The following is a 24,984-nucleotide window of genomic DNA, read 5'->3' as shown; positions in this document are numbered from 1 at the left end:
GTGGGATTGCAACAGGCTTGCTGTGTGGCACTGAGTCAGTCGTTTCCCTTCCTGTCAAAATAGGGCTGATCATGCCTGCTGTGCCTGCATGAACATGCCTGCTGGTGTGACGTTTGGGTCTGGATGAGAGTAGTCTCCCTCAGAGGATGCCCCACCCCAGCCACAGGCCCTGCTTGGGAGTCTCTGGATTCAGGGACCCTTACCCTCTTCTGAAATACTTCAGGGCACTTCGAATTTTCTTAAAACAAATGAACTCCACTTAGTTAAAGCCTTTTTTTACAGAAAGTCTGCTCACTTATAGATCTTTCTGTCATGCTATTTCCTTATCTCCCAGTAGCCTCAGTTGGAGTGGAAGCTAGGTTGTGGGGAGTCTGCATATTGATTCTGGTGGCTTTGACTAGGCTGTTACCTTGATAAAGGCCACAGGGGAAGTTCCACTCTACTCAGGATCTAGAACATTCCTGCTTCTTTTCACAGCCCCAAGGAATCTGCCTGTATTCAGGGAAGATGCAGAGTTCCATCAGCCCAGGGACTTCCTCTGTGCTGCTCAACAGAGCAACTAACCCTGAAGACACTGCTGTAGTCAGGGCTGGCCTAAGGGCTCGCTGTAAGGGCTTGCTGTAGGGGCAGGAGGGTCATTGGCCAGGGGTCTTGGCTCTTCCATCTACTTTATGCCATGTAAGCAATCCCAACAATGTACCACAGAGCTGAGAGTACAAACAATACATTTATTTTTCCACAGCAAGGCTGGAAACTGAGACCATGGTGCCTGCATGGTTTAGTTTTGGTGTTCTAGTGAAGGCTTCTCTCCCTTTTTCTGTGTGTGCCAGTGTCTGAGCATGTGAGCAGACAAAAGACAAGAGGGCATACGTGTGTGTGTGTGTGTGTGTGTGTGTGTGTGTGTGTGTATGTGTGTGAGAGAGAGACAGACAGACAGAGACAGAGACAGAACAGATAGAGGCAAAGGCCTAGAAACACACACACACACACACACACACACACACACACACACACACACACACAGTCAGTCGTCAGTTTCTCCTTGTAAGGACACTAATCTATTCAGTTAGGCTTCTGTCCTCATGACCTCATTCACCTTCCCTTTTTCCACACTTGGTTTCTGGGGGTTAGAGCTTCAGTGTGTGCATCTGGGTTAGAGAGACAATTCTGTTTGTAGCAGCACCTCTGTGTTGCTGTCCCATATAAAAGCTGCATACTCTAGACTTTGTTGCAAACTGTGGTGTTTAATTGCTCCCAGAGTCCATCCCAGCATAGGCCTTGGAAGGGACCTGGGAGAAATTAAACACCCCAGGGCTCCACAGTAACTGGGGCTTGAGCTGTTTCCTGGATGACCCACAGCTGGAGAACTTTCACTCTTACCTGGGTGGGTGATGGGTAGTCCCAGCACCCCAACTTCTCACTGCATCTAGGCTGTGTAGTGGCCCTCGTAGACAAATGAGTGTCATGACTTATACATCTGGTTGCCTCCTGCGAAGGGGCTCTTTCCAAGGCCCTTCAGAACTAGGCCTATTCAACCTTATAGCCTCCTTCCTTCCTACCCAGCCCCCACTCCACCCGACCATACACACCCTTTCCTTCCCAGCTTTTGTACCTGCAGCTTCTTAGCTTCTTCTGCCTGGTATGGAGCTGCCTCTTTACCAGCAGGGAACTCTCAACACAGTCACCCCTGGCACTCCCTGTGTGCTGAACTAAGTGCCCTGGAGGACCTTGTCCAGGGGCTGTCCCACCTATCTGTAGTGGTGGTCAAGCAGACAAGTGGGTGAGCACTGACCAAATGCCTGTGGCCCAGGGTTACCTCGGGGCTATATAGGTTTGAGCTCACCAAGGAGCTTCCATTCTGGTCAGGGAGGCAGACAGACATGATGAACAGTCAAATCTGTAGGGTAGTAGTGATAAGGAAAGAGAAGACAGGAACAGAGTCAGCAGGGTTGGGGAGAGAGCAAGTTATTCTTAGTACCTGAAAGACACAACGGATTCATAGAGAGGGCTCGGGAGGGAAGGAATCCCCCTTCCCTGTGAGCCTCCACTTAAGTGTGAGCCCCTCCTCCAGGGGAGCTCCTCCTCCATGGAAGCCCCACCTCCGTGGGAGTCCCTCCTCTGTGGGAGTCCCTCCTCCGTGGGAGCCTCCTCATCCATAGGAGCTCCTCCTCTGTGTGAGCCCCACCTCTCTGTGAGCATGCTTGGCCTGTAAGAAGGTCCCTGGCATCCAGAGGCTTCAGGACTTAATCAGAATGACAAGAATGACATACTATGAATGGACTTCAAATTTCCCTCTGGCTTCTGTGTTGAGAGGAGGAGAGAGAAGGGTAAGGGGGGGAGCACAGCAGGTGACCCGAGAGGGTGCATAATGATTCAGGAGAGAGAAAGAGTACCTGGACCAGGCAAAGCTGTGGAGTGGAAAAGATTAGATTTTGGATGGAGTGAAGCTCATTGTGGGCAAGGCAAGAACAGATGAAAGGGTTGACTCCGGGGCTTGAACCTGGCAGCTGGGATGATGGGGTCTCCTGGGGAGTCAGTTGCTGAGGCCAAGTAGATGGAGATACTCAGCTGTGACCCTGTGGAGTTTGGTGTCCTGTGTGTCTAGAGAGGTGACTGGATGTCCAGATAATGACTCCCAAGCACACCAGACCCTCACCCCTGATGCCTGTAAGTTACTTCGGATGGAAAGCAACTTTGCACACGTGGTTAAGCTGAGCCTTGAGCCTGGGTGGGCCAGGAGGAGACTGGGGCTCTGACTACAGGAAAGGAGCAGGTGGCACAACTCAGGGGGCAAGACATGTCACCTGGAGTCAAGGTATGACAGAGCCACCCGAAGTCCAGAGCAGGAGAATGGATGTGTCCAGAAGCCTGAGAAGGAAACCTATCTTCCTTGTGCCTTGCTTGTGGCCCAAGCAGTTGTTCATATTGCTTGTCTGCAGGATAGCGAGAGAGTTATTTGTATTGCTTTTGAGCCACTAAGTTGTTGGCAAAACAGTTAAAGAACATTGGTATGGAAACATGGGCCTGGAGAGGGAATGGGGTGCTTAGCGTCCTACAATTGGTGCCCTGTGGTGTGCGCAGTTAAACCATCTACAACAATGGGATCAGCCCCCTGTCCCAGGCATCACTGAGATGCTACCACCTGCCCCCAGGTGGTGGATGAAGTCTTGCGCAGTTTATCCTTGTCTCAGATGTGGCAGGGTCTGGGATGGGGTGAGCCCTTGTGTGTGCCTTTCTGGTCACAGATCCCTCTCAGCAATGGCAAGGGTCATCTACAGGACCAGTTCTAGGAAAGAGATGGCCAAGCAGAGCTGTCAGAACTGAGTGCTGGGGCTGATCTACCTGGGGTTTGAATACTGGTTCTGCCATATGCTAGCTGGGTGGTCCTGGCTGTAAAATGGGTACAGCAGCAATGCTGATCTTATAGAGACACTGTGAGGTTTGCATTCACGGACATATGAAATAGTCACTACATATTAGCTCCCCCAATCCCTGCCTCCAGGCCTGGGCTGTGAACAGGGCAATTGAGGCTCGATGTTCTGTGCAGACTACCAGGTTCTCTTGCAGCTATTGGGAGAATGTGCTGTCTGACGTGAAAAGGCCTGTCATGTTTGGGGACCCCAACACTGGGGCTCTGCCGGGGTCAGTTCCCTTCCTTACTCCTGCGAATCCCTAGACAGATGACTCACCCCTACAAGCCACCCCTTCTATGAGCAGATTGCCACGAAGCTTGTAAGGCAGGAGGGAACATGAGCGGCAGGTGGGCTGAGCCCCGCCCCCATGCCCAGCCTCCCCCCATCCTGGGTATGGCAGAGAAGATATTTGGACAATCAGGCGAGGCTGTGACTTGTGGTTGCAGTGACCTCTGGAACAGCAGTATTTTCACGGCCCGTTAGAAGCTGCTGGGAAGCCATGTGGCGATATTTACAGCCTAAATCTCTGTCTCTATAAAGGGAGGCAAAGAGGGGAAGGCCTGGGAGGGGGAGGAAGGGGCCGGACTTTTTGATAATGTCATAAACGGAGTCTGTCTCCCTGGAAACAGCAGTGGCAGTGGCAGCCACAGGCTGACAGATGTGTATGCTGTAATATGGGCCCACGGAGGCGGTGTTGAGGACATTCAGAGGGATGGATGGGCTGTAACTCGACATGCCAGGGTTGGGGGAGGCTCAGAGACAGCCAACTCCACTAATGAGGGGATGCGGGGGAAGCTTATAGAAGGACAAAGGCCTAGAAACAGGCGTCTGAGGGGACAGAGATGCCTGCTGCCACGGGAGGCTAGGGGATACCCTCCAGCCTTGTCCCACGGCTTGAGGCCAACCTCAGAGATGGGCCAGATAGCAAACCTTTTCTCAGGTACAGGGGCTGCATTACAAGGAGGACTGAGTGGGGAGGCTCAGCCATGCCTGGTACATAGGCTCTGTACAGAGCTGGGTGTGATGAGTCCACACTGTGGAGGCCACTGGGGCCAGAGATTAACTTACGTCTGAATTTAAGAGCGGATCTTTGGCCACCAGCCAGTTGCTGCCCGCCCCTGGCCTTCCCTAGGTCCACAGAGATACCAGCAGAAGGGAGAGGCAGGAGGGACCAGGATTTGCCATCTGGAGAATAGCAGGCTCAGGGATTGTACTGCTGTCTAGAAATCTCCCCACATCTTAGGCCTGCATTGTGTGTCTGCTGCCCTTGGAGAGTCAGGTCTAGGGGAGTCATCTCAGAGCCACATATGGGCATCCTGGAACTATGCAGACCAGCTTGAAGACCAGTCCAGGAGAGTAGAGGGAAAGTTTCTAGCGGAGAGAGGGTAGGTCAAGGGCCTGCTCATGAAACCATGGCGTGAGCAATGGGCCTATGACTTTGTTCTCCTTGAATCATTTATTGCACCTGAGCTCCCCAAGAGCCGAGTGCTAGACCCAGCTTACCCTCCCTTGCTGTGTGAGTTCAGTGATGTCCTTGACATCTCTGGTGAAAAATAATCACAGCACTGAGTTCTGTGAGGGCAAGGAGCTGTTGTGGAAGGATATTGGATATTGACACTGACTGCTGACAGCTCTGAGGTGGTGCTTTCTTCTGAAGATGGATGGGCCCAGCTCAGGGTTCTCCACATCCAAGAGCACCTATGCATGCCTTCCCTGAGAAGGCCCAGGGCTTATGTGAGATTGGAAAACGATCTTCCTCACTCTGCTGAGTGGACTTGTGAGCTCGCTTCTGCTATTACTACTACAAGTGTGATGGATATGACTAACCCTGTGGGCTACCTGAGGTTCGTGTACTCTGCTCAGACTCAGGCACGAGGAGTGTGTGTGTGTGTGTGTGTGTGTGTGTGTGTGTGTGTGTGTGTGTGTAGCTGTCCTGATCCAGCTTGCATGGGATGGAGCCTGAAGGATAGTGTGCCTATATCCTATAGCCTCAGGGACCAAAGGAATTGCGTTGGCAGGATATGCTTCCATTTTGAGGTAGAATCTAAGCAGAAGGTGTGTATGGGCTAACAGGTCTAGGTTATGAGGGCAAGGGGCTAGAGGGTTGAAGCAGAGTCCATCTGGGCATCTGGCAGCTAGGTGAGGCTTGTGTCTGCCCAGTGGGAACTGCTACCTGAGGGAACAACCCTCTCCCACTCACTTGCAGGCCGGGAGACTTTCCTGGGAACAGAAGCACCCCACAACCACCCTCTTGCTTCTCCCTAGACAGTTCCATCATGGCGGGCCTTTGGTCCCCCAGAATCCCTCCTTAGGAGCCATACAGCAGAGCCAATGGCCCTCGTGACCTCTGCTCCCTTCTGAGAATTCTTGACTCAGGTCCTCTCTGGAGGGGAGTTTAGTAGGGTACTGAGAAGGTGTTTGTGAGGGCTTGCAGGAGGCGTCTTCTTAGCAGTCAAGGTAGGCAGAGACCTGGTGTAGGCAGGATATTCCTTGGGAAGGTTTCTGGGCTGAATGTGTGGGGAAGCAGCTTGGCTCGGGACAAGGCTGCCGTGGGTTGGCTGGGCCTTGCACTTGAAGTCCTCACTTCCTCAGGTGTGGCACCCATAAGGGTCTGTACCTCTCACCTCTCTGTGCAGTGGGCACAATCCTTGTTTGGGATGCCAAAAGGTGCCACTGGAGAGCCGCATGTAGCTTCCTGTGTGTGTTCAGGACCAAGGTTGGGGTGGGCATAAGGAGTGGATGGGATCCAAGGTGGGCAGGACAAAACTCAGTTTGGCCTGCTTCTATTCACATCTCACTTACTAGGCTGCCACCTGCCTCTTTATCTGGCTGTAAATTGTGGGGCTGCTCTATTAAGGTTAAGAAAGCCCATTTGGAGCACAGTAGATGCTCATTAAACACCACTCTCATTGTCTGACTGTTGCATTTGCAGGTCTTCGTGGCTCTAAGCAGTCCCTTCGCCCCCATCCTGCTGCTCTGTGCTGTCACTTCTATGTCAAAGCCTCCCATTTGTCAGTCTTTGGCCCTTGTGGTCTGGCCTGCCTTTGCTCAGATTTGGAGAGTGAGGTCAGAAGGCATAGGGTTGTCACCAGGACCTGGGCTCTGAGCCGTGTTGGGACAGCCCTTGTCCTTGTCTCTCCACAGCTGCCTTCTCTTCCTTCATCAACCCGGGTACCCACAGGGGCACCCTCTTATCCCTGACCAGGTGTCACTTGAGAGCAAAAGCTTGCAATACTGGTGACTCTGAGTAGATCAGACAGTGGGGTATGGGAGGGAAGGGGGAGACCAAAGCCCACCCCCACCACAGCCCCTAGTTCCCAGAGAGGAAGCAGGTTCCTGCTAATTAGCGCCTTAACGAACCGTGCTCCTGTGAGCACTCCTGAGCCTGCTCCCAGACAGATAATTACAATGAGGTTTTGGCTGCTGGGGGGCAGCTGGAGGGGGAGGACTTCTCTAGGTTTTTCACTGTCCATGGGGATTTTCAGGCCTACCCACTCTTGCCTCATTTGGAGAAGGAAAAAAATGTGTTAATGGGCCTCTTCTGCAGCTGAGAAGGACAGGTTATAAGAGAGCTAACCAACTTCAGTTTAATGAGAAGCAATTTCCCCTTGATTTTAAATACAGCCCCCACCAGGTGGATTTGGGATAGCGGAAGTGGAGGACTAGGTATGAGACTAGTGGGGAGGGGCTCAGGGAGCCTGGGTTTCCACTTCAGTCCTGGGCTTCAGCTCACATGGCCTTCTGTTTCCACTCAAGGTATTCTGGGTAGGACTGAGGTAGCTTCACATAGAGATGAGTAAACTGAGGTTTCAGGATTTACCTGAGTCACTGGAGGTGTGAAGGTTGGTGAATGATAACCTTGGTCTGTAACACTGACCCCTTCTCTCACGGCACTGCTGGATCCAGGGGAAGGAAAATGTCCTCTTCCAGGGACAGGACAAAGGAGCTCACATTTCCAGCCACCCCTGACCAAGAGGAGATGAAGGGACAATCTGAGGGGTGCTTGCTATGGGCGTGTGCTTGCATAGCACAAGTGGGCTTTCCATCTCTCCTGGAGTGTTTAAATTGGTGGGCACATGTCCTTCTGTGAAGTCTGCCAGACTTAGGAACCTGGTTGGGAAGAAGGCATTTATCCTAGCAAATCTAGAGGGGGCAGGCTGCCTCTGAGACTGCTTGGACCAGAAAAGATCATTAGCAGATGTATGTGGAGTTAGATATCCTGGGTTGCTACATCTGTGAGACAGGCCAGAGACCTCTGCCCACACGGAACACTGGGTGTTCCTGTCTGTGGAGCATAAGGAGGGGCAGCGGCCACCAAAACCGGATACCTTCCTGTGGTCTGAGAACTCACGGCAAAGAGCCTAGGTCTGAGATTTCATGGAATTCAAACCCTTGGATTTCTAGATGGAAAGTATCAAGTATAGCCCTCACTTCCCCTACCTGGGACTGAGGATTGAGGACAGAGGCCGTGGGCTCAGCACCCAGCATCGGCAGTCAGCAGAGTCTGATCCCAGTCATTATCACCGAAATGTTTCTGTGGCCTAAACACTCCTTCCACTGTGACCTGTCTGACCTCACAGAGTCCTGCCCCATCCCCCCAGCCCATGTCCCCATGTTTAGAGATAGTATTGCTTTGTCCTTGTGGGGAGTGGTCGCATGGGCAAAGCCTTTCCCAGAGCCTGCTTCTCTGCGTTGATCCTCTCTGTGAGCCAACCTCAGCTCCAGCTGAGAACACTGAATTCTGTTTTTAGGGGGTTAGACCCTGATGACACTTCCTTCCATGGGACCCCATCTTATGCAGCCTTGGCGAGAGGCACACTCCTTCCCTGAGCCTCACAACTTACTATCGTGTGACTCTAGGGAAGTCACTAAGCCTCTTTGAACTCCAGTTTGTGCCCAGAGGGTCAGAGTGGCCGCGTGTAGCAGAGTGAGCATGTGGAAATTGGCAGTGGTATCTGATGGGCAGTGCCCACTGATGACTGCCCTTGCAGGCCTCCCTTCCCAGGGTCATCTCTGCTGGAGGTGCAGGGTCAGGGCAAGGCTGTGCACCCAGCTGTGCAGTGCTGGCAGGCGCTAGCCACTGCCAGTGCTGGGGTGGGAGGCTTCTGTTTTTGGCTCTTCTTCCTGTCTCCATAGAAATTCCTGGCCTCCATCCTTCTTTTCAGTTGGCTTTGGTCTTGGTGACTCCAACCTGGCCTATGGAATTGCTGAAGGAGCCACGCTTCAATCTCTTGTCTCACCAGAGTACAATTTCCTTACCTTGGGGTGACCTTGCCTATTCATTTGGCCACCAGATCCCCCCACCCCCACCCCCCGGGGGGAAGGGGAGGGAGCTTGAGGAGAAGCAGAAGTATGGAAGGTTGAAGAGAGGGGGGACCCCGGTGGAGCTAGACAAAGACTAGCCTGTGCAGGACAAGGGAAAGCCCTAAGGCAAGAAACCCAGGAAGCACAAAGGCCTGGGGGTGGGACTGGACCAGGTTGGGCTGCTTTCTTCCTTAGGTCCTTGGTGAATTTCGATGTTTCAGAGATAAGCATCGCTGGAGTCCTTTGTTGGCCTGTGGCAGATGGAACTTTCCACTCTGCTAGGGGTAGTCTCTTCCAGGGAGGAGGCTGCTGAGAGACCTTCAGCCTCAGTTTAGCTCTGCGGCTTTGAGTCTGACCTAGCTGTGCCTACAGCTTGGGTTTGGGTTAGTTAGGCCAGAGTCTTGGGGACAGCCTGTGTACCGGGGCCATAAATTGTCCCTGAGAGCATTGGTAGTCACAGAAGGCTCTTGAGCAGGGAAGCTCTGAATAGCAACAGTGACGGGGTGGCTGCGGCAGGTCCAGAGAAATCCTGGAAGAGGGGTTAGCTCCCCACTGCTCTTTGCCAGTCCTGAAGTGACCCGAGTGAGGGATGAATCGCTGGTGTAGATCACCCTGGCGAGTGAGCATCGATTTCCATTAAGAAGCAAGACTGTGAATTTCTCTCTCTGCTGTCCTCTGACAGGCCGGGTCCTGGACCTGTCCTGAGTGATGGGTGGGGAGGGGAGAGTAGAGACCCATGTGATGCCCCCATAGCTGTCCCTTCCCCTCTCCTCTAAGCCCCAGCGTTTGGGTCTGTGTTTCCATCACAGCCTGCCCCTCCACATCCCCGTGGAGAAAGCAGGGCTGTCTGTGAAGACCTGTTTCTTTCCCTTCATGGCTTTGCACACACTCTGTATTTATTGCTTTATTTGCTTAATGTGAGGCCAGAGGCTGCGGCTGCCTTGTTCACAGCCTTGTCCCTAGTGCCCGGTACAGAGGAGGTGCTCGATAAATATTTGTTACATGAAGGATAGGAACAGTCAGTAGGCTTCAGGCTTGGGCAGATCCCTTCCCCCAGGAAAAGGCGGAGGAAGCCAAAGGTTCCCCTCTCTGCTCAGGAGCCCTGGTATCCCATAGAACCTAGGGGGCTGTGGTGGAGGCAGGAGTTGCCCAGAGATGGTGGTGGTTGGTGTGCATGGGTCAGTGAGCCCACTCACTCATCAGGGAAGGGGAGGGGCAATTTAAGAGTCAAAGGTGGCCCCACTGAAAGTAAGCTGGGTCACAAGTTTTTCTGCCACAAGTCCCTGAGTCCTCTCTTTACACTACTTTCCTACTCTCCTGGGACAGCCTCTGCAGACTCTCTTTGGTGACTCCCGTATGCACTTCCCTGTTTCTGAGTAAGGGGATTCTGTTTCTGTTCCTGGGCTTCCAGTCCAGGATTAACTATGAACTGTGACTGTTCTCCTTGGGGATTTAGACCTACTTGCCCAGCTTGCGGTTGGCCGAGCCTCATGCAGAGTCACTCTGGTGGCTTTTTCTTCCCTTGAAACTCTGTCTGATGTGTAGTTAACACTGGCTTTCTTATAGGACAGAGGCTAGCTTTAAACACTGTAATTGCTCTTCCCAATTTACCTAATGGTGAGCCTGCTCTCAGTGTAACTAGACACACAAAGGACTTTATCAATGCCACACCCCTGCCCCTTTTTTTATTTTCCACTTCAGGCCAGGGTCTCACTGTGTAACCTAGGCTGTCTTTGAATTTGAAATCCTCCTGCCTCAGCCTCCCGAGTACTGGGATGACCAGCATAAGCCACTGGGTGTGGCTGGTTTTTATCTTCTTGAGAACGTGCCTTGTAACTTGCTCCAGTTTGGATTTAGATATCAGCTCTCTTCTTGGATTTCCTGCTTCCTGGATTGAATGTCTTCTTAATAGTTCCCAAAGGTGTTGCATAGGAGACATGTTACTTAGAAGTCTTTGTTGTGTCTCACATATTGGCTGATAGTCTGGCTGGGTATAAAACTCCAGGATTCTCTTGCCTTTAGTATTTCAAAGGGCCCCTCTCTTAATTTCTACTGCTTGCCTAGCTGGTGTGTACTACGCTTGATGCCTGGAGTTTCTGGGAGCATATAGAACTCTTCCTTCCATGTTCTGGCAGTCCATTACAAGCCTTGGTGAAGGTCTGCTGTTCCAAACTGGGAACTCTAGATGGCTCCGAAAAGTTTTTGCATTACTCATTTAATGATTTCTTTTCTTTTTTTTTTTTTTTTTTTTGGTTCTTTTTTTTCGGAGCTGGGGACCGAACCCAGGGCCTTGCGCTTCCTAGGCAAGCGCTCTACCACTGAGCTAAATCCCCAACCCCATTTAATGATTTCTTAACCTCCACTTTCTTTGTCCTTTCTCTTTCAAATGCCAACAAACCCTGTGTCAAGGACCCCGATGCCCTTCTCTTATGTCATATCTTCTTCTGTTTCTTTTTCTAGACCTCCTTCATTATATCAATTTGCCTTTCCAATAGAGTTTTAAATATTTTCCTGCCTCATTATATTTCAATTAAAAAATTTTTTTTGAGATAGAGTCTTTCTGGGCAGCCCAGACTAGCTTCAAATTTGTGATGCACTTGTTTTTGGCTTCCTGGGTGCTAGGATTGTAGGCATAAATTTTTTTGCAATCTACTTTTAAAAAGGGTTCAACCTCTCCTCTAGCCAGCAGAGGCAGTGGAAGAGAAACGTTATTAGAATAAGGAGGAAGTGGACTTGTTCAGCAATAGTTCCTTGGGGGTGAGCTTGATCTTCTTTCTCAGCAGTTCAGCCCTGTAGCAAACACCACATAGGACTCAGCAGCTGCAAATCAGTCCTCTAGGCAGGCAGACCCCAGGCACGAACTGGCAGCTGTAGTTCAATCCTGAAGAAGCCTCAAGGCCCGACAACTGGCCTGAGGTAAGGCTGTGGAGGCAGCAAGCTGCCGAAGGAACCTCACTAGCAGGATGAGTTTCTCTCAATGGTGGTATGGCCACAAGTTGAGCTCAACGACACTATGTAAAGTGACCCAATGCATGTGTGTCATTAGCAAAAAATAGTGAGGCTGAGCAAACCAACCAATGCTCAGTGCTCCTCTCCCTGTGGGGTCACATTTATACTCCTTCATCACTGGTCCTTTCACATGTTTGCTGTATCCAAACATCCTTTGACTTGTGTCTGCTTCAAGAAGACATTCTTCCACCTGTCTCTTTAGCAAGACATCCTCTCACCTGTGTGCCCCAGCGAACCATCATTTGACATAACTGACTTTCCAAAGAAACCAGAAGTTTCCACTTCAGAGGATTATAGGCAGCACTGCTCACCATCTCTTACATTTTTCCTATTTTTTTTTTTTTTTTTTTTAGTTTTTAAAAGAATTATTTATTTTCCCTGGGTTCGGTCCCCAGCTCCGAAAAAAAAAAAAAAAGAGAGAAAAAAAAAGAATTATTTATTTTATGCACATGAGTACACTGTTGCTGTCTTCAGACACACCAGAAGAGGGCATCAGATCCCATGACAGATGGTTGTGAGCCACCATATGGTTGCTGGGAACTGAACTCAGGTCCTCTGGAAGAGCACTCATTGCTCTTAACCACTGAGCCATCTCTCTAGCCCTTATTTTATTACTTTTTTTTATGTTATGGGCGTTGTGCCTATATGTATGTCTGTGTACCATGTGTGTCCAGTACCTGCAGAGGCCTGAAGAAACTGTTGGATCCCCTGGAACAGGAGTTACAGATGGTTGTGAGTCACCATGTGGGTGCCGAGAATCAAACTCGGGTCCTCTGGAAGGGCAGCTAGTTCTCTTAAACACCGAAACATCTCTTCATTCCTCTACCCAATCCCTTATTCAATCCAGTTCTTCTGAAAGTATTTAGTGTGTGTGTGTGGAGTAGTAGTAGTAGAAGAAGAAGAAGAAGTAGTAGTAGTAGTAGTAGTAGTAGTAGTAGTAGTAGTAGTAGTAGTAGACGACTTTGGGCATTTGCTTCTGTTGCACTCTACCTTACTGTTTGAGACAGTTCTCTTGACTGAATATATAGAACTAGTGAGCTGGCCAGCAAGCCCCAGGTCTCTTTCTGACTCCAAGGGTTATAGATGCAGGTCGCTGCACCCTGCTTTTACATAGGTGCTGGGGTTCTGACCGCAGTCCTCATGCTTTGAAGCAGGCTTCACTGACTGCCTCCTCTCCATGCAGTTCTTGTTGGGGACTACTATATTTGTTTCTCTGGGGGAAATTATAATAGCTTTTTTTTTTTTTAAAGCTTCCCTCTGTGTCTCCTCTTCTCTTTAAGGTGCTCCCTTTTTCTCTTTGCTTCTCTCTTTGGAACTCTGTGCCGCATAATAAAGATTCTCCCCACCAAGTCACTTTGCAGCATTTGGTGAGCACTTCTCTTGGTAGCCAGCCCCCTTCTCTAGCCTCGAACAAAACAGATCAGAAATTGCTGAGCTGCTGGGGAGGACACCCAGGCCTGCTGATAGATACTGTGGGTAATTGTAAAGGAAGGGCTGGTGTCCCTGATGCATAGCTGAGCTTGTTACCTGGAGCTACCCTGTGGCTAGTCTGCTTGCCTGGGCTGGCTCACCAGAAGCCCCAGCAACACTATCTCCTGAGAGGATTTTTAGTCTCCTGGGGGCTGAATTGGGCGGGAAGGCCTGGCTGGAATTTCATGCACCGATTTTTCACTTCTTTTCAGTACAGACCTCTCACTTATTCAAGCCCAGAGACACTCAGCTGGATGCCTCCCCAGAAGAATCAGTGATGAAGCTGGGGGGGGGGGGGGCGGGGCGGGAGAGAGAGAGAGAGAGAGAGAGAGAGAGAGAGAGAGAGAACGAACCAGTGAGCTTCTCATGGGCTTTGCCTGCTTCCTACACAGCCCTCTATTCCTGTGTCCAGGGATTCCAAGGGTGCCCAGGGCAGTTAGTTCCCAAGCCTGTGCTCTGCCAGGTGATAGGAGACGGCCTTAGGATGCAACCCTGTCAGCGGTGCCAAATCAATTACCATTCATCCATCTGCTCTCCAACTCCAACATTATGTTGCCGCTTTTCCTTCCAGTCTGAGTCCTTGTGGATTTATGTGCAGAAGAGAAATCCTTTCTTGTAACAGAGTTTTGTAAAAGAGTAGAGGCAAACAGAACGCGTCCTCAACCCGCAGAGGCTTAGCTTAGCCATAGCTGATCTGCTCTTCTGCTAGTGGACGTGTAGAACCTCTCCTCTTCCCATTCTCAGGAGCAGGCTGCTTGAGCCCCCTAACCCGTCCACACCCATGTGGAGGCCATCTTGGTTTGGAACTGCTTGTTGGGAGGCATATGCTCTTTTGGGTTTACAAGATGCTGATGGTTTCCTCAAATTGCTGGGGTGACTTTTTATTCCCCAGTCACACGTCAACGGTTCTGTTGTCTGCCTGACAACATTTGACATCTTCTGACTTCAACGGCACGGGTGCAGGGGTCTGCCTTTGGTTTCCCTTGGCATTTCCCAGGCCTCAGCTGAATTGCTGAGTGTCTGAGCCTTGTCAGGTGTGTTTTGGCCTCAAGTCTCCTCACCTGACAATTGCCTTTTAAAACATGAAGGTGATTTGTCTTTTTCTTTTGTTATTGATTTGCTGAGTTCTTTATATAGCCCGGAAACATTTTTTCTTTCAAAGCTCTGGGTGCTGCAGTGTCTTCTGGCCTGTCTATGCCCCTTTGTGATGGCTTTTGTTACACTGATGATTTAAATTGCAACAAAGTCAAATTTCTCACCTGTTGGCTCAGGCTTTTAATAGATTGTTGGGAATGTTTTGAAGCCTCTTGATGTGTATTGCTAACTTATCACGGGGCAAGTTTGCCTTAATGTGCCTTTGGAATAGGCGTGCGTGGCGTGAAGGAGTGCAGCAGAGGTGGGTGTCGAGGAGCACAAGCATTAATAAGCAGCTAAAGCGCTTGACGTGCGCAGGGCTTCCAAGTGCTTTAGAGGAGAAAGCTTCCCTTGATCCCTGACACAATCCGAAAAGGCCCCTGTCTTCCTCTCCTTTGGAGAACTGAGGCTTCTCCACAGGGTGGTCACAGGTGACTTTGATTCAAGCTCAGTTGTAGCAGCAGTGACTGGCTGGGAGCTGTAGAGGCTCTAGGGAGGGTGGCTAATTAGTGTCCAGGGAAGGAGAGAAGCCACAGAGGGCCTTTCCCAAGTGGGATGCTGGGAGCCTGTGTGCTGTTGTTGCTGGCATTGGAGTGTGCACACCTAAAATCAGCCTTCCTGGGGAAGTGGGAGGGGCCCCGGGGTCTGGAGCTTTGATTCTCTTTCACCCTGTGAACTCTGTGACCTTGGGCAGGCTTAGAACCTCTCTGAGCCTCTCCTGGTAGGATGGGATGATGCTGAGGTAGCTTGCAGAGAGCTGTGGGACGGCATGAGGTATACAGGTCAGAGTTCTTGCAGCTCAAAAGGCTCTCAGATGAAGTCTGTCCTACAAGAGCTATGGGGAAGGGCAGGCCCTCAGGATTGAGACAGGAGCAGGGCCTTCACAGAGGTGGGAAAAGCCAGAGGTGGTGGTGGATCAGTGACCCTTATTGCCTCATGGATGGTCCTCTCTGAGAGACTGACCTTGGTTTAGTGAGTAGGGAGAGAGAGGGACTGCATGGTGGGGCTGGGGTGTGTGTGTTAGGTCCCAAGTTGCTGCAGTCATACTGTCCCCAGCCTCTTTGACTGGGCATCTATCCCCTTCCACTTACCCCAGGCCAAGCTGTTGTTTTTTCCCTTGGGCCTTCTTGGGCTGAAAGAGTTAATTTTGATGTGTCTGAGCAAGCCTGGCATGGCAGTATGCAAATCCATACACTTTCATAAACTGCTTAATTAGGCGAATGTTAATGAGACGTTAATTACTGTTGTGCCCGCGGATCCCACGGAAACTGGGATTATGTTTCTCTTCAAACATCCCATCTTAATTATAACTTGTGCTTAATTCTGCAGCTTTCACCAGCTTGGCGAGGGCGGGGCAGGGGCCTCCCTTTCTGGGTGGTTCTCCCAGGGATCTTACTCAAGTCCTTCATTCAGTTCTCTGACATCTGTGAAGTGCCTACTGTGTGGTGAGTGCTGTCTTGGGCCTGGCCCACTCCCTCAGGAAGCACCCAGCCCTGTGTAAGGCTGATTTGGAGGAGTCTAGGTCCCTAGGGGGCAGAAATAGACTGGTGAGGGGTTACTTGTTGGAGGAGGGAGAACTGGAGGAGCAGTAGTTCATATTTGGGGTGGTGTGTCAGAGGAGGGTCAAGCCTTGGGGAAAGCTTGGTAAAGTTGAAATTTGTCCCCTGTGTAGCTTTAATGAGGTGCTGTCCCTTTCTGGTTTTGTATCCCCCGATTTCTAATCTGAGGTAAGGACCAGTTTCCTTGCACCTGGATCTTGGAGCACAGGATATGTGCGGGGTATGCCATGGCCCAGTTGGATCTATGCTTGACCACTGAGACATACTGTAAGAAAGGCCTCACGCCCTTGACCCTAATCCCTCCCTCCCACTCTGCCTATATCCGTTGGGGGCTGACAGTGGGCTGCACCCTTCTGCTACCCATCTTTTTCTTCAGGCGCTAAGTGGCTTCAAGGTCCTATGGCCACAGCTAAACCTGCCTGGATGAACTCAGGCTCCGTGTATCAAGGTCTAGGACTCTAGAGACCCAGAAGAGCATACAGCCCATTCATTATTAAAGATGGGAGACAGCCAGGCATAAGCTTAGCATCCTAGGACCGGGTCCTTAGTGGCTGGCAGGCTGTTTCTCAAGGGTATAAGAGCACTGGACACTAGGCTAAGTCAGGCTTTGTCCTAGCACCCCTGCCTGCTTCACAGATGGAAAAAAACCATGCCAAAGGTCAAAGGTCCTGGATGGAAGTTCTAGCCACAATGTGTCCCAGTGCTCTGGCAGCTTCCTTGGGGGGTTTTCTTCTCTGCCCCTCCACCCTTGGAGGACATCTTGGAACAGAGGACTATAAGCAATGAGTAAAGGGACTCCCCTCCGTGCCTCGAGGTCAGGAAGTAGCTGGGTGCCTGGGCCTTGGTACCCTTCTGTTTGAGAATGTTGGGGCTTTTCTTCAAGCACTTCATTACAGTACGAGATGATTTACTTGGAATGTGCCGTTGTTGACCGGGAGCAGATGAGTGACCTTGCTGGAGTCTAGACATCTTAACTCAAGAGCTCAGTGATGAAGGGAAGGCTTTTAGCCCATTACCTGTATTGTGCACGATTACACCTCAGCCCTTTAGAGCCATTACTATGCCAGTGAGTATGAAAGTGGAGAACGTCCATCTTAACTCCTGTGCCTTGCGATTGACATGGCCCTGTACCTGGGGCCTGGGCTGCCATGGCCTTGACCCTCAGACTGTAGCTAGTTCTTACACTGGCTCAACCAATGCACCGTTGTGGGGTCTGGTTTAATAGGGCAGCCTGGGTTGAGAACCAGTACCTTTTTACAGTAACAAAATAAACTTTTATAAAGTATTTGTGACTGTATGTTTCTGGTAGCAGTCACAATCTGGCTCTTGATATGAGTCCTGTAACCCAAACCCTGTTCTCTGGAGCTACCCACTTACTGTTCGTCCTGTGTCGCAGGTCCTCCAGCCTCAGCAGGGCAGGGGTCTTGGTGCATATGTAGAACTGAAGGTTTCCCTTGGAAGCTCTAGCCAGAGCTTTGAGACTCGAACTCCAGGATTGGGTAGAGGCTGTGGGGACTCCAGTGTTTCCAGTTTTGCTTTGGTCACCATTGCAGGCTCTGTGATCCTTCACAGCACTCTGGCTGCCGAGGCTTCACTTCCATCCCCACAGAGGAGGAAGCCATTGGGTGTGCTTGAGTGACAAGCAGAAACAGGCTGCTTCAGGAAAACAGGCGTGAGTCATCACCGTGCTCCCTTTTAAGGAGGAAAAAGAAGCTGCCTCTTTTGAATTGTCATCTAGGCCCCCTCAGGGAGGGTGCCCTCTGAGGCCAGGCAGTTTCTTTCTGAGGCATGTCCCCCTCTGGGATAGGTACTGGCTGGCGCTAGGTGAATAGTGGGGTCCTGGAACCCCACAGTGTTGGCTAGGGCAGATGGCTCAGCGTGTTTAGTTATGGCTTCAAAAATAACACGGTAATCTTTTTATTAAAACAACTGTGTCGTCCATCGACGTGCTTTAATAGGACACTCAGTTTGAGCAAGAATTATAGACTTGCAAGACGTCCCCTCAGAAATCAACACTTTTCTCTGTGACCACTCCAGTCTATCCTGTCTAGCATGGTCTCCTCCTCGATGGCATGAGACTGGTGCCCCTTTTGGCTCTCTCTGCACTTTTGGAACTAGGAACAGGCTTTAAGGCAAAGGGGGACATTTCTGAGGGCCTGCTACGCGTTGCTAGGCACCATGCTTACCACAGCACTTGCGCACTTGAGCTCACTTGTTCTTTACACTTGTGGAGGTTGGTGTATTGGGCTCTGGTTGTTCAGGTAAGGAAACAGAATCTTAGAAAGTAACTGGGGGCAGGTCTACCTGGGTGGAGTTGGCTCTCACAAGACTTTACACGTCCCTACTCTCTTAACCAGCCTTTGCTTCTGGTAGGAACCTCTCTGTGACACTCACCTTCTGTCTCAAAGGAGGTCTAACTTCAGGCCAGAGACCACTGAAGAAAGAGGAAGGCCAACAGAAGGTGGTGTGTGTGTGTGTGTGTGTGTGTGTGTGTGTGTGTGTGTGTGTGTATGTGCTTGGCGGCATATTGGTCTTGTGTTCACTCAGGCCACAGGCTGCCAACCCTCTGTACCTGACCCTTCCTTTCCTCATCTGGCTTGCCCTCAGGGACCATGCAGATCTCCGCATGAAACTACCTTTTCTTCCTGGATGGCGGCAGACAGTAGTCTTGAATATAGAGAAGTTCTCTGCCTTCTTCAGGAAGCTTGAAGTAGTTCCTTGCAGGCTGAGTGACACACGTCTGACAGGTCCTGCCTGAAGAGAGGATGAGCACTGAGGTTTGGGTCAGGATGACTTCCAGCCAGAATGTTCTCTGCCCCCTCCCCATTGATTGCAACTTTTACATTGCCTTAGTTCTTTTATGCAAAGAGAAGCCAAGGGTTTTTTGACGTTTTTGTTGTTTGTTTTGGGGTAGTGGCTCTTTCAAGATTCTGGAGAAATAGGAATGCACATCTTGGTTGTTTCTCTGTCAAGGACACTGAGGCAACGAAAGGGTAAGTCGATTGCCAGGGTCCCAGACTAACTGGGAAAAGCAAGGACGAGAGCCCAGAGGTGGAGTTCCTGAAGGCCTGGCTACTGCCCCAGCCACACCCTGCTGCACAAGTCTGCATCCTGCCTCCTGGCCATTCTCCTCATAGCAAGCCAAGCACCTAGGGAAGAGCAAAAGAGCCAGTACGGAAGTGGCTGAGATGTGGGGCCCCACCAGTTTGGTAGAATCCTCACAGATTAGCAAGCAGAGGTCAGGAGCTGGGGAGCGGCCTGCTCTGTGGTGCATGGTCAGTGGTGACTGGTCACCCAGTCAGTGCTTTGATCCAAGCCCACCTACTTCTTTCCTGGATTTGGTTGTAGAGACAGGGCTGGAGGATGCTTGACAAAAGGCCAGAGGGAACCCTACTAACCACCCTTTCCCTCTCCTTTGCCTCCAACCTCAAGCCACGTGGACTGGTACATTTCCAACCTCCCTCCATGTGTCATTAAAGGAAAAAAAAAAAAAAGAAAGAAGGAAAACTTAGGAGGGGCGGGGTGGGGCAAGCCATTGACTTAAATGTTTAAATTAGCCTCACTTTGCTGAAAGCTGGGTGTCAGGATAAATCCTTTCCCACAGCGTCATCTATCTCTTCCTGAGTGGGAAGTTGGTGAATAAATGAATCTTCTTCATATATTATTATGGCTGACACAGCCAAGGCCAGGAGAGGCAGCCTGCAGTGATTAATGAGCAGATCTGGGGCTAACGAGTTGCAGATTGGGCTCCTCACCAGGCCTGGGACCTGGGGTGCATGGTATGGTGAGAGGCTGCACTCCACAATCAGGGAGCTATCTCTGTATTGGCCTGGATTGGTCAATATGACCTGGGCTGCTCCTCTCCATTCTGCTCCCCACCTCAGAGCAGCCTCTGCCTGTGGCAGGCTCTTTTTACCTGTCTCCACAACTTATTGCAATCCTCTGAGACCTGAGGAAACACAATTCAGGGTCCATAGAGAGGATAGAACTTTGTATTAAAAAAACACATAGACAAAAAACCAATGGGTCATGAGACCTTTATACCTCTCACCTGGCATTGGGACGTCAAAGACATCTGACCAGGTCTTCACAATACCCACTGAGCAGTAAGGGAATGAAAGCCTGAGGAAGAAGCACCATCTCCAAGTGGACTGCAGGGACACGGCCTCTGCCCATGCACTGTTCCCGTCTGTCATCACGTTCTGCTATGGCTGACAGGGTCCACCCAGCCCTAGGCACTGTGTTTTAGGGTCACTGATCATGGTGCCTAGTCAATGCCAGATGAACCTGATCCCAGCTGTTCTTGTTCTGGGGTCTTGGGTGTTCTAGTCAGACCAGAGCCAGGAGCCTTTAGGAAGACTGCCTAATGAATTTTTCTCTGAGACACAGTCACAAACATCAAGTCACAATAATTCCCGAGGGACCAGAAGGCCTTCTGGAAAGTACGACCTCTGAATCAGGAGTAAGGTGACCTGGGCGAGAGGTGAGAGGAGAGGGACTTCAGGATCTCCCCCTGTTTAAGGGTGGTGGGACTTTTCTTTCCTATCGTTCCTTCTCATTTCTCACTGATTGCGGAGTTGGGAGTCTGTATGAATAGGGGAACCTGCAGCGCCCTCCAGGGAGGCAGTAGAGGGGACTATCTCTTAGAGCACTCTGTCCCCATTAGGTGGTGCCTTTCTGGTTGTCTTTCAAGTTAACATGTTCATATGTGGTTCTTATAAGAGACCAATATGCAGAAGTCACCAAAAGCCATACTAGTGCTCCAAAGGAGGGAAATGACCAGCCACTCACCTTACCAGTCAGGGGCACTGACTAGGTCCAGCACCAGCTTGGCCTTCTTTGGTGCATGGTATGAGAATGGTGGCTACCTTGTGTTCAGAGATGTGCTTGTGGTTCTTGAAGCTGGCTGATAAGTGTGACCATGAGTGAGTCCCTATATATTCTGTTGCAAATAAGTGTGTGAGATTTTATGTTGACTGGGTCATCGTGGGCTTACTCCCTGTGGTCTGTGGCCATGACTGCAAGTTCGGCTGTTGCATTGTCTGAGTTCTGTGGGCTCAGGAGAACCTATGCTCTAAATCTGTGAGGCATCGTCCACCCATGTAGAGTTATTTGGAGGTAACTTGGTTGACTGGGGCAGGGTCTCTTCTGGCTATTTCTCATATTCCTTATTACCAATGCCAGGCCCAGATCCTCCCAGTGAGCCTTTGCTTAGCCACATCATTGCTATAGGATGGGGAAGAGACTCTGTGGAAACACTGGTGGAGAGACTCAAACCTCAGCAAGGCCTCGGAAGTGAGGGAGGACATCGACGTGGATAAATGATAAACCACACCAGGGATCCCAGAGACATTTTCTGAAGGAGGGGCTGATCGAGCCATGGAAGATGGCAGGGACTCAAACTTTGCAGAGAGGAAGGAAGGAAATCTAGGTGGAGGGCCAGCAAGGCAGACACTTGGCATCTTGAGGGAGGGACTGGGGTGGCCCATAAGGTCCTTGAGCAGAGAAAGGTTAAAAGGGTTGACTGTAGAGCAATCAGCACACCACAGATGCTCAGGAGATACTGGTGGAATGAGCCCAGTTAGGGAATGTTCCGATGCTAGGACTCCACCAGCTCAGTCCTAGCAGTGTGAGCATCTCTGCGCCTGCTGCTCGGACATGACTGAAGTTATTTCACCTGTGGAGAGAGAAGCAGAGGCTCAGGGGTAGCCCTCTGCTCAAGGTGACAACACAAAGCATCCTGCTGGGACCGGATCCCAGGGTGGACTTCAAAGTCTGTGGTTCTTCCTCTCCATGCCTCAGTCTCCCTATTGGCACCATGAAGGTCTCGAAGGGATGATCTTGGATTTGGTTGCTCTCTGTGAGTTTGGGGGTCTTCTTTAAACCTTAGAATTCCCCTTTAGGCATGAGATTCTAAGTCTGGCCTTTGGAAGGAGCCTCCTCATCAGACCCCTGAGTCTTTTTTCTTTCCTCTTCCACAAGGCCAGTGTGGGGTCTGGCCAGAATTGGGCTTTAGGGGTAGGACTGAGAGCTGTTGCCTGTGAGAAGCAGCTCCAGGCTCCTGGAGGGGGCAGGGTAGTCTATTTGTTCCTAGAAGCAAAATACCTGCCTCTAGGGAGAGTTTGTAACTATGTTTGTGGTCTGGTCCTTTACTGGCCCAAATGGCAGAGGGAAAAGCTGTATCTTCCTGTGCACAACCATGGCAGGTTTAAAGGACCCACTACTCAAGTGGCACAACTATGTCTGGGCTGGAGGAGTGGAGGTCCCATTTTACAGGTGAAGTTGAGTTTCATAGAAGTATATGACTCTCCCAAGTGGGCCTGAGGTAGGGTAGGCTAGGGTAGACAGAATAATGCCCTCCTGACTAATCTCGGAAAGTCCTGGAAAGGGCACAGAGAGGGTGGTCTGACTTCTGAGGAAACAGCCAAAGGCAGGGTATGGGGAATCTGGGGCAGAAAGTACACTCCAGACTCAGCACAGCCTCTCTCTAAGGTCTCTGAACACAAGCCCCTGCTGGGACTGCCACCTGCTTTCTACCCCACCGCCAGCTGTGCTGCTCTGGGTGGAGCAGCCTGTCTCTGTGTCCCAGAGAGGCGGGCATGCCTAATGAATTAATTAATGTTGGTGAAGTACTTGGAGATCCCAGGCTGAAAGGTGCTCAATACATGCGCATCAGAATGATTGTTATTACCCATAATTATGGAGTTTCTGCTGGAGAAATTATTCAGAAGAGGACCGTGTCTGGGCCAGCAGAGGGCCTGCCAAGATCTGTTCTGCAGTGGTGCAGGAAACAAGCAACCAACCAATCAAATCGCTTCTTCTTTTCGTCCTTCCTTCCTCTCTTTCTTCAGTTTTTCCTTCCTTTTTCCCTTCCTTCCTTTCTTCCTCCTCCCCTCCCTTGACCCCTCGCTCCCAGCACTCACCCCTCCCATCTCTTCCCTATTCCCTCTCCTAGTTCCCTCTTTCCCCTTCCTTCTTTCCCTCCCTGCTCTCCTCCCACCCCTCCCTCTCCCACTGCCTCTCCCAGCTCTGGGCCTGTTGCCCACTTTTCCCACCACACATGCCTTCTTTGTCTCTCATAGAGACGGGCACCTGGCACCACTAGAAGGAAAGATTGGACAGTAGCCCTTTGAATGATGGAGAGGAAAAGAATGCGGGAGTGGGGATTCAATTTCCCCTCTGTTAAGTAAGTGGATCTTTGAGGCATGCTCTGTGCCTTTTTGGGTATGAGACATAAGTGTGGCAATGCCCCTCTCTGGGTTGGCAAGCTTGATGTTGCAAGCCTTGGCCATATGATGTTTACATAAACATTGTGCGTGTGTGTTTGTGTATGCACACATGGTGTGTGTGTGTGTGTGTGTGTGTGTGTGTGTGTGTGTGTGTGTTTCCAGCCCCTCCCCACATCAGGCAGTGTTCTCAGTACAGCTTGGGGTCTTTGACTGGATTGTTGATTGAGGCAGAAGTTTTCCCAGCAGTCTGAGTGAGTGCCCCCCCCGCACGCCAACAGTCCCTTATGGTACCCACAAACAACAATCCAGTCAGATCATTGCTTTCCGTGGTCGTTTTCCCTCAGCCCCCATTCCTCTGCTTCTATCCTTGGTGCCCATCCTCCAGAGAGGGACATGTTCAGCACCACGGACAGCGCCCGACCCACCTGCTGTCTCTCACCCTTCCAGCTGAACACAGCCTCAGAGGTCAATTTGACCCTGGCTCTGCTTGCACAGATGGGGACACACCAGAGCTAGGAGAGTGCCAGAGACATCTGAGCACCCACAGAAACTCAGCTTTAGGCCTGAACTTCATATATTTTGGCTTTTGAATCCCTACTGTAATGGGGGGTGCTTTAAAGGGACGTTTAAATGTCAGCAGACACAGAGAGCATAACACCTACTGTGTTTCCATCTCCATGGCAAGCTCAAGGGTGGAGACATCAGATTTCTGTTCTCTCCTGCACACGAGACCCACAAGTTAATGTCTCACCCACCACTTCTAGTTCTGGGTGCTGGGTACAGATCATCAACTTGGGGTTTGATTCTTCAATACCTATGAGGCTGAACAGGGTCTTACAGGGTGGAGTGGTTCGGGACAGCCCCCAGGAGGAGGTGACACCTCTAGGACTGCAGAAAGGAGAGAGAAACTGTGTGGGTGGTGGTGAGAAGCCCTTGGTGGGCAGAGGGCAGATAGCAACTGTGAGCTGGAAGGTAGGTAGAGTTCTTGCAAAGGGGCTACTGAAGGTCCTGAGGCCACACAGCCCACCAGGACATGGGCACCATGGGCTGTTTCATTCAATTTCAAGGGTAGTCTGGCCCGATGCCACCCCCTCCTTACCTGGGGTTAGCTGATTTCATCTGGAAGTGACAATAGGCCATGGTCATCTGACAGGGCCTTTGTGCCTTATCACCCTGCCTGTAATTGTTCATCCAGCACAGGCTCCTTTCTCTCCCTCAGAGTTTGTCAGAGAGATGGAACAGAGCCCCAGTGCCCTGTGGGAAGGCTGGGCCAGAGAAGGCCTCTTGCTGCCCATCGATTTGTGTTGCTTTCGCCAGCCTCCTGAGTTGCTTTGCTGGACACCATGGGGCTGTGTTTGCCTTTGGATAATGAAATAATGGCCTCACTGGAGAAGGGCTGGAGCCCCTGCTATTAGCTCAGCCACCTCCTTTAGGACAAAAATCTTCATGTTGGACTTCTGGAGCTGTCAGAGTGGTGGGAAGTCAGCAGGGTGGGCAGCCTGCTGTGGGAGGAACAGGAGAAAGACGGAAGCTGAGACAGCCAGGGCCAGCGATTTCCCAGGGCACTGGCTCCTTGGCCTTCGTCCCCAGCAGAGGGGTTTGAAGACACAAAGACATGTGTTTTATCCCCAGACCTCCTACTTGTAGGCTTTGTGACCTTGGTCAAGGAATAGTTGACCTCTCTGGGCGACATGACAGAGCTGGGTCCTCGGCACACACTGGGACTCAGAGCGTGCTGGTAGTTTGATGGTTGCTTCTGAAGGCCACGCCTTTATCTTGGCTCTGTCTTGTGTCTCTATTCCCCCAACCACTAGGAGGGTGATTTCCTTCCCACGCCTCTGCCAGGGCCCAGGAGGCCGTGTGGCA

At 51.0% G+C, this 24,984-nt stretch overlaps 1 protein-coding gene and 1 long non-coding RNA gene across 9 annotated transcripts in view; one reads left to right on the top strand and one right to left on the bottom strand.

Moving 5' to 3' along the window:
- Lingo1 (leucine rich repeat and Ig domain containing 1) overlaps positions 1 to 24,984 on the top strand; it is a 181,592-nt gene that overhangs the window by 35,700 nt on the left and 120,908 nt on the right. For 2 of the 7 annotated variants that reach the window (XM_087561979.1, XM_087561984.1), the window contains exon 3: positions 15,660 to 15,775. The exons of the other annotated variants lie outside the window; for them this stretch is intronic. The gene's annotated coding sequence lies outside the window, so the exon portion shown is untranslated. The remainder of the gene's footprint in view (positions 1 to 15,659; positions 15,776 to 24,984) is intronic. 7 annotated transcript variants of the gene reach the window in all.
- On the bottom strand, positions 6,978 to 7,937 carry Atp5mgl1 (ATP synthase membrane subunit G like 1). 2 transcript variants are annotated; one of them, NR_199612.1, is made up of 2 exons: positions 7,854 to 7,937; positions 6,978 to 7,523 (listed from the first exon to the last, which is right to left on the bottom strand). It is a non-coding gene; the product is annotated as an ATP synthase membrane subunit G like 1 (long non-coding RNA). The 2 variants fall into 2 exon arrangements; NR_199611.1 differs by having other exon boundaries at positions 6,978 to 7,378.

This window comes from Rattus norvegicus, chromosome 8 (assembly GCF_021556685.1).
Source record: "Rattus norvegicus strain SHRSP/BbbUtx chromosome 8, alternate assembly SHRSP_T2T, whole genome shotgun sequence".
NCBI lineage: Eukaryota > Metazoa > Chordata > Mammalia > Rodentia > Muridae > Rattus > Rattus norvegicus.
This window is presented reverse-complemented; position numbering and strand designations above follow the sequence as displayed.